The sequence below is a fragment of the Oryctolagus cuniculus genome, chromosome X (assembly GCF_964237555.1).
Source record: "Oryctolagus cuniculus chromosome X, mOryCun1.1, whole genome shotgun sequence".
Lineage (NCBI taxonomy): Eukaryota > Metazoa > Chordata > Mammalia > Lagomorpha > Leporidae > Oryctolagus > Oryctolagus cuniculus.
In genome coordinates, this window is record NC_091453.1 from 104,609,042 (window position 1) to 104,618,595 (window position 9,554).

A 9,554-nucleotide genomic window follows, 5' to 3' on the forward strand; every position below is an offset into this window, starting at 1 on the left:
ATATAAATTTCCAAAGTACAGCTTTTGGATTACAGTGGCTTTCTCCCCCCATAACTTCCCTCCCACCCACAACCCTCCTATCTCCCATTCCCTCTCCCATCCCATTCACATCAAGATACATTTTCAATTATCTTTATATACAGAAGATGAATTTAGTATAATTTTACAAGGGAAAAAGTCATATACCAGTAAAAAGAGACTTTATCATAGATTGTGAATTCCTGTTGTTCTATTTTGTGGCTAAATAATATGATATACATTATTGAGTTTCCTGTTCATTTAGCAACTATTTACTGTCTACCTAATATATAGCAATTATAGTATAGGACTATTACATTAACTATGGTAGAGAAACAGTCAATATTAATTTTTCTCTTTTTTTAAAGATTTATTTATTTATCTATTTATTTGAAAGGAAGAGTTATACAGAGAAGTGGTGAGAGATAGAAATCTTCCATCTGCTGTTTTATTCCTCAAGTGGCCACAATAGCAATAGCTGGAGCCAGGAGCTAGGAATCCATCTGAGTAACCCTCATTTTTGGTAGGGGGTTATATACTTGAACCATCTTCTGTTGCTTTCTCAGGCACAATTGCAGGAATCTGGACTGGAAAATGAGTAGCCGGGATATGAATGGACACTCCAACATGGCAAAGATATAGTTTACATTCAATCTAGGATAAATAGAATTTCACTTTTTATTCTTTTCTTTTATATTCCAGAATGTGTACACTTTTCAAAATCAAGCAAATCAGCCTGTCTCCAACTTACTCTCGTCTCACTTCTAGGCACTCTAACAAACACATGCATACTTATATACAGTCCTCATTTCTATATAGAACTTAAATTCTTTAATAAGTATTGAAAATGCGGAAAACATGTAAACTTTAAACTTTTGTGATCCTACCAGGGAACTAAAGCGTCATGAAGGTCATTGCCTAGATTTTCAAGAAAACTGAGATAAACCTTTCTACTGAGTTTTCAAAGCTGTGTGTCGCTTTAACTATGGTACTTATGTAACCACCAATATCACATGAGATTGGTGAGGAATGCTGGCTGATTTATAACATCAGCCTTTTCTTGTCCTAGATATTATTCAATTCTAACTTCTTCCTAAGGCCCCTCCCAACGTCATGATGAGAGTATAAAATATTTGGAGCATCTTTTTTTCTCCAACACTTGATAGGACACATGCCTATGGCACTTTTTCTCTTCTGTTCCTTCTGTAGAATCATACAATCACAACTGGCATTGCTTTAGAAATTTCTAAAAGGCAATGGCAGTATATCAAGTGGTAATTCAAATCAAAAACTCTCTTAAGAATACTCAAGGCAAGAGGACAAATATCAGAGAGTAGGAAGACAAGAACTCTTAGCTTCTATCCAAGTGATCTATCGATTTAGTTATTTGTGGGGGATATGCACTAGTAAAAAGAGGGCTGCTATTTTACAAGTTTTCTGGTATATTATATAGAACATATTTTGTATGCATTATTTACACAAAATCCTCTTGCTCTTTTGTTAATAAGCTATTATTAAACACTTATTAAGGTCTTGTACAGATTATTTTATTCTTAATATCGACTTTGAGTTAGTCATTATTCTTTCCATTTTAGAAAGGAGTAGACTCAGACTTGGAGGTCATAAATTACATGTTTGTCTTATGCTTAGAGATTAAGCCAAAATTATTTTTTTACATGTAACTCAAATCCTTGTATTTTTTACCACTGCATAACACTGCCTCACTGTTGTATAGTTAAGTATATATAACTCAGCTATAGCAAACTTGAAATAAACTAGTCAAACTTTCTGTTTAATTATATCTGTCCCTGAATACATCAATTTCAAAATAAATGATCTCTGTTAAATAGTTTATATAGTAGTATGAAGCAGGATTTCGTTAAAAAACTAGTTTTGTATGGAGATGTAGTGATATGATGACCTTAAAACTTAAGACTCAAACTTTTTTTGGAGATTCAAAATTACTGACACTTTTTGGGAATTCTGTATTTTGTTTGAATCAACACAGAATGCGCAACCAAATGAACTAGGAGCAGGCACCATAGCCACTGCTGATTATCTCCAGCAAGATTCTCTATCTGACAAATTATGGGCTGTATATAGTTTGCTCAGCTCTGACAGTGTTAAGGAATCAGTTAATTGTCAGCATGGTGGGCCCTTGATCCTCAGGGAGATCAGCCTACATGCTTAAGAATTTTGCCTAACCCTGGAAATACATATTCAGCTGTGACTAAACACCACAATCTGCACATTTTCCTGGACACATTTTAAAAGTGTGATAAGGGGTGAAACATAAGAGTGACTGACAAAGAAAAATAAGTGGTAGAGAGAAAACGACATAAATAAAGTGAAGGTAAATCATGAGTTTTGTAAAGTCACTAGTATAGGCAGCAAGAGATATCCACTTGACAAGATGATTCAGAATCACTAGTACTGAATCACTATAGCGACTTGTGTAATCTCAATGATACATTTTTCCAGCTGACTAAAAGAACTGGTTGCAAATATAAGAAAATATTGTCTATTATTTCTATACTTTTTGATCTAAATTTTTTAAAAGATTTTTTTTATTTGAAAGTCAGAGCCACAGACATGGAGAGACAGAGATCTTCCACTTGTTGGTTCACTCCTCATATGACTGTAATGGCTAGGGCTGGGCCAGGCTGAAAACAAGAGCCAGGAGCCAGGAGCTTCATCTGGGTCTTCCACATAGGTGGCAGGGGCTTAAGCACTTAGGCCATTGTCTACTGCTTTCCCAGGCCATTAGCAGGAAGCTGGATCTGAAGTGGAGCTACTGAGACAGGAACTTGTGCTCATATGGTATTCTGGTGTCACAAGCAGCGGCATGACCAATTATGTCTTAATGCTGGAGCCTAAATTTCAAACAAATACTAATCAACTGAGAATATCCTGGTAACTTGGAGACTTATAACCTGAAAGGCCTAAGTAGTACTCTCTATTTTGTTCAATGTCATGATACTATTTAAAAATAATGATTCCAATAGTAATAATAATTACTATTTTTAGACCTCAGCTACGGGCTATAGAATGTATTGTGAAGTTGATGCTCATTTTATAATTCTAAAACAGACCTGAAAGAGAGAGATAATGCCTCTTTACACGGGTGAACTGAGGCTCACAGAAGTTAAGTAATCTGATGCGGATTATACAGTTAAATATGAAATTGGAAATTGAAAGGAGGTCATTTGACTAGAAAACCTGTAAACTTCTGCTATCTGTGTATGTTTGTGTACACATGCATACATACTTTTTTCTAATTACAGTTGTGAAGAATATTCATTGTTGAAAATGGAAAGTACAAAAAAGTGTACCCAGAAGAAAAACAATCATTCAGAATTCCAATATCCATATTGCCACCTTCAAACAAGTTTTGCAAGTTTACTGATTATTTGTATTTTATTCATGCTGTTTTGCATGGAAAAGATTTGCACTTCAATGTAATAAAATGTACCATTTTTGATATATTTAACATATTAAAGTTTAGGAAATCCTTTCTCACATAGAACTCATAAACAGAATCATCTTTATTTTAAATGTGCTTATAGTTTTATTTTATTTAAAATGTTTTAATCCAAATATAACTGAATTCTTGCATGATATTTGAAGGTGGCATATAAAATCAATTAAATTTGCAAGCATACTTTTCCTTTGTAGTATCTCCTTGAGATTTTATAATTTTCACTATGCAATATTATCTCTCAAAGGGAATTTTTATTGAGCATCTTCTATGTGCTAAATAATGCTAATCACTTTACATTGGCTATTTTATTTAATTAGCACGACAGCCTTCTAAGGTAGACATTATCATCACCATCACACAGATGAGGAAAATGAAGAAAATGAAGAAATATATATATATATATATATAAATTGCCCCAGAGTCATACAGCTAAAAAGCTTTATTCCCAATATTCTAAATGTTTTCCAATGCTTGAGTGATTCATATTATTCTATTATTTCACTCTCATTAGCATCATAAGACACTTCATTAAACATTGAGAGAAATAAAACTTTATTCTCCCCAGTATGTTAGTCTCTCTTGCTAGAAAAAAAATGATATAATGGAAATAACATCATCATCATTATATCATCTTCATCTTCATCATCAACAAGAAATCAAGCTAGTGTTTGTGAAAAACTAATGATAAAGTGATTTGTTCAGATTACAGCTTTTTGATTTACTATAGGTTTTTATGTGGGATTCAACTAAATCATAACAGTGACACAATCTCTGGTATTGTGAGCAGATTTAGGATTTAGTTAATGGTTACTTGGTAAGGGAAATATATGCTCTAGTGGTATTTTTAGCATACAGGTATGGAAGGGGAAATTATTTCATGGATTTCAACTGTTACAACAAGGAAGTCTGGCGCTTCCCCTCCTCTCCAACCATGAAGTGCTGTTGAGCCTGCAGGTCTGTGTTGAGCCTGTGTCATGGGTCTCTGTTCCATAGGATGAGGTTTGTTAATGTTATCAAGAACAAGCCCTACTTTACAAGACACAAAGTGAAATTTAGAAGACAGCAAGGGGTAAAACTGATTACTATGCTCAACGCTTGGTGATCCAGGATAAAAATATATAGAACACACCCAAATGCAGGATGGTAGTTCATGTAACTAACATAGATATCATTTATCAGATCTCTTATTCCTATATAGAAGAGGATATGATAGTCTGTGCAATTTATGCATATGAACTACCAAATTATGGTATGAAAGTTGGCCTGACAAATTATGCTGCAGCGTATTGTACTGGCCTGCTGCAGACTTGTAAACTCCTGAGTTGATTTGGCATGGACAAGATCTATGAAGGCCAAGTGGAGGTGACTGGAGATGAATACAATGTGGAAAGCACTGATGGTCAACCTGGTGCCTTCACCTGCTATTTGGATGCAGGCCTTGCCAGGGCTACTACTGGCAATAAAGTTTTTAGAGCCCTGGGGGGAGCTATAGATGGAGGCTTGTCCATCCCTCACCGAACAAAACAATTCTCTGGTTATGCTTCTAGAAACAAGGTGTTTAATGCAGAAGCACATCAGAAGCACAACATGGGAAAGAATGTTGCAGATTATATATGTCACCTAATGGAAGAAGATGAAGATGCTTACAAGAAATAATTCTCTCTCAATACATAAAGAACCACGTGACTCCAGACATGATGGAAGAGATGTGTAAGAAAGCTCACATGAGAGAATCCAGTGTATAAGAAGTTTAACAGAGAAGTTAAAATAAAAAGATAAAAAGAAGTCGTGGAAGCTTCACAAAATGTCCCTTGTCCAGAAGAAAGATTGGGCAGTCCAAAACAAAGCAGGCATCCTCAGAGCTCAGGGCCAAACTGCTGAGAGCTAAACCAAACTGTTTTCTATGAAGATTTTTCCAATAAAGATCATAAACTTATTGAACAAGCAGCTATTTTGTGTTGAACTCTTGCTGTGAATCTATTTGAGAAGCCCTGAAGTGCATATAAAAGCAAGGGAGTTGACAGTCTGCTCCAGGAAATAAGTATACTTTTGTTGTTGTTGTTCAGAAAAAACTGGCAGGTTGGCTCCCATAAAGTTGACACCTATTTGTTGGACTTTGATTCTCCCTGACAGGAGTTACTATCTCTCAAATTTTATGAAGTGAAGCTCTTGCTAAAATCCAGCAAGCAACAGGCCAACAATCATTTGGAAATATTACTTCTCTCTATTTATTACAACCAGATGGTTAGTGGAGAGCAAAAATACCCTCAAAGTACACAAACCTAAAGCATACAAAACTGGTGCTAATCCATGGCTTTAAATTTTGAGAAAACTGGTGAAACCACATAGATTTAACACATTCACTTGTACTGGGGGGAACCTTTCGAAAATAAGTTGTTGCATTTTTTGAAGATATTGAAAGGTACATGCCAGGTCCTGAATACACATATGAAAATGTCATGACAAAAGCAAGTATTAAGCTTGTATATCAAGTTTGCATGTGTAGAATGGTTACAAGAGTAAATTTACATGCCATTTTAAGAAATAGTCCTTTGGCCCATGGGAAATACTGTTTAGAAATAGAAAATTACTGAGTCTCCTGTGATTTCAATCTATCTAGTTCTTACAGTTCCGCATTCCCCATAGCTGAAATTCAGACTATATGGATCTGAACTGAGCCAATGGTCTTAAAATGTCAGTTTTTAAGGGCTCAGTTGGCTGGTTGATACTAGGACAGATCCCTAAAATCAATGATAATTTCAGCCACAAAAAATGGTAATTGCATATCATCAAGTAGAACACTTTATTGAGCTAAAAGTCATGGAAACATTCTGAATCTTGCACACAATATTTGCTGTCTGAGATTAAAAATGTGTAATGCTATAATTAGCCATGCTATTGATTAATCCTCTGAAAAAAAGAGAAATATTCGTACCCACATCTGTTGTTGTACAAACCAAAGTATTTTCATTAGTATTCATAGAAAAACGTTTTTTGTCATTGCCCCAATCTTTTCCCAGTAAGAGAAAATGAAGACTATTGCTTCCCCTCCTCTGTTATGTCTGCAGTAAGTTGTAGCTCTATGACATTGTTTTTTAATTTTTTTATTAATACAAAGAACAGATTTTGTGTAGTTCATAGATACAATTCCAAGAAAATAATGACCATTATTTCCTTCCTTCCTTCTTTCCTTCCTTCCTTCAATTCATTTCTATGATATTTTTAATTTATTTATAATCACAGGCTTAATTCTCGACTAAATAAAGAGTTCAACAAGTAAAAAGTAGAAAGACCAATGTTCAATAGGAATAAAGACAAGGCCTGTAAGCAATATTTGGATCCCAATATGTCACTTTCATTCATATATATTAACTGATTTTGTACTCAATATATTAGCTACCATAAATCAGAAAAAAACATGTGATATTTGTCTTTTTGAGTCAGTCTACAGTTTGAAATAGAAAGTGCCAATGCAAATCTGTAGAGATATAAAAACAAACATATTAATGATATCCTCAGAGTACAGTTTTAAATTATTTTATTAAAACAATAACGTATTTCCAATAAATGCACCAAGAATCAAATTTTGACTGGAGCAAATGCTTCTTTCAATAAAAATTCACTTCAAAGCTAGTCGAAAATTTATTAGCATAAAATCAATAGATAAATGCTTTAAAGAGTAGCTTTAAAATGCATACTAAAGAGACTCACTTTAGATTTAAGGACACACATCGGCTGAAAATGATGAGATGGAAAAAGATATTCCAAAAGGATATGATAACCAAAAGAGACTGGGAGTTGCTACCCTTATATCAGACAAAATAGATCCTAATGCAAAAATTGGCACATGAGACAAGCAAGGTCATTATGGTAGTAAAGCAATCAATACATTGGTAGGTTATAACATTTGCAAATATATGTGTACCCAACCTTGAAGCACTAAATCTATAAGACAAATACTAACAGAAATGAAGGGAGAAATATATAGCAATGTAGTAAAAGTTACGGGCTTCAGTATCTCACTTCCAACTATGAATATATCTTCCAGAAAGAAAATGAGGTTAACAGTGGACTTGTGTAACACTATAAACTAAATGGACTGAACAAAAATACACAAATCATTCCACAAAACAAAAGCAGAGTACACATTTCTTCAATTGTACATGGAACATTCACGATGATAGACTATATTTTAGGCCATAAAACAGTGCTAAAGCATTTTACAAGATTGCAATCATATCGAGTACCTTTTCTGACCACAAATATGTTGCTAGAAATCAACAACTAGATGAAAGCTGAAAAAACCATAAACATGCGGGAATTAACCATCACATTCTTAAACACTATAAGATCGATGAAGAAATTATGAGGGAAAAAATTTTGAGGCAAAGCAAAATAGGAATGCAACATGCTAAAACATTTGGAGTGCAGCAAAAGCTGTTCTTGAGGGAAAAGCTTTTAGTGATAAACCCCATCATTGGGAGAAAAATCAGAAATAAATAATCTAAATTTTTACCTCAAGGAACTAGAACAAAAAACCAAATCCAAAATCAGAAAGAATGTACTTGAACATAATAGAGGTCATATATGACAAACTTAAAGCTAGCATCATGCAAACCGATGAAGATATGAAAGTATTTCTTCTATGATCAAGAATAAGACAATGATGTCCAGTCATTACTTTTATTCCATGTAGTATTGGAGACCCTCTCCACAGAAAATTGCCTAGGAAAACTTTTAACGTCTTCTAAAACAGAATAGAAGAAGTACAATTTTCTATTTGCTGATGATATGATCTTATATATAGAAAACCCTAGAAACATAAAAGACCTGTTAGAACTGAAAAACAAATTCATTTAAATTACACAAGATATAAACATATAAGAATAAGTATCATTTCTGTATACTAACAAAGAACTATACAAAAAAGAAATCAAGAAATAATCCCATTTCTAATACCATAAAAATTGGGGGCCGTAAGTTTAACAAAGGTAAGTGGAAGATTGCAACCATAAACACTAAAATACTGAATTTTATGCATAGATAAGTGGAAAAATTCTTGTACTCATGAAAACTAGAATTAATATTGTTCAGATATTTATACTACCCAAAGAAATCCACAAATTTATTGTATTTCTCATCAAAATTCCAATGGCTAATTTTGGGGAGCAAGCTGTAATTAAATATTTTCTCTTTAAGGACAGAAATGAAAATATGACTGAATAATCCTTACACACAAAAAATAGATTAACTATAAATTGAAGGAATGTATGCTATGGAACAAAAAGCATCATGGGTAATAAATGCCATTAAAGTTTCAAAAGGGCTGTAGTGTAGGGAGTAAAGCTGCCACCTGCAGTGCTGGCATACCATATGGGTGCCAGTTTGAGACCTGGCTGCTCCACTTCCGATCCAGCTCTGCTATGGCCTGGGAAAGCAGTAGAAGATGGCCCAAGTCCTTGGACCCCTACAGCGTTGTGGGAGACCCAGAGGATGCTCCTGGCTCCTGGCTTCAGATCAGTGCAGCCCCGGCTGATGCGGCCATCTGGGGAGTGAACCAGCAGATAGAAGATCTTTCTCTCTTTCTCTCTCCCTCTCTCTCCTTCTCTCTCTCTGCCTCTCCTTTTCTGTGTAACTCTGTTTTCAAATAAATAAATAAATCTTTAAAAAAAGTTTCAAAAGGGTCATAATTCGGAAAGTCAAGGGTGCTATATGATATTATAGAAAGGATAAAATTTAAGTGCAAAAAATAGTAAGAGAATACTAGTCTACATTACAAAGTCCAGTTGTTCTGGTACCTATATTTATGCACTTTAAAATTCCATGTCTGTGAAACAGTTTTCCCACTTTCATTACATTTGTCCTTTTTACTATTTTTTGTTTATTAAAACTATAATTCATAAGACACAAAATTTATTAAAGTGCACAATTCTCTGTTATTTTATGTTCACAAAGTTGTGTAAGCCTAACCATTAACTAACTTCTTTATGTATGTTTGATATTAGACTCTTTGATTTACAGTTTCTTTCCTGATTATGTGGACTACCTTAACTTT

The 9,554-nt window shown here is 34.1% G+C and overlaps 1 pseudogene; it reads left to right on the forward strand.

Annotated features, from left to right (window-relative positions):
* Positions 1 to 4,484: 4,484 nt before the first annotated feature.
* LOC100344436 (large ribosomal subunit protein uL18-like) lies at positions 4,485 to 5,387 on the forward strand (annotated as a pseudogene).
* The last annotated feature ends 4,167 nt before the right edge of the window (positions 5,388 to 9,554 follow it).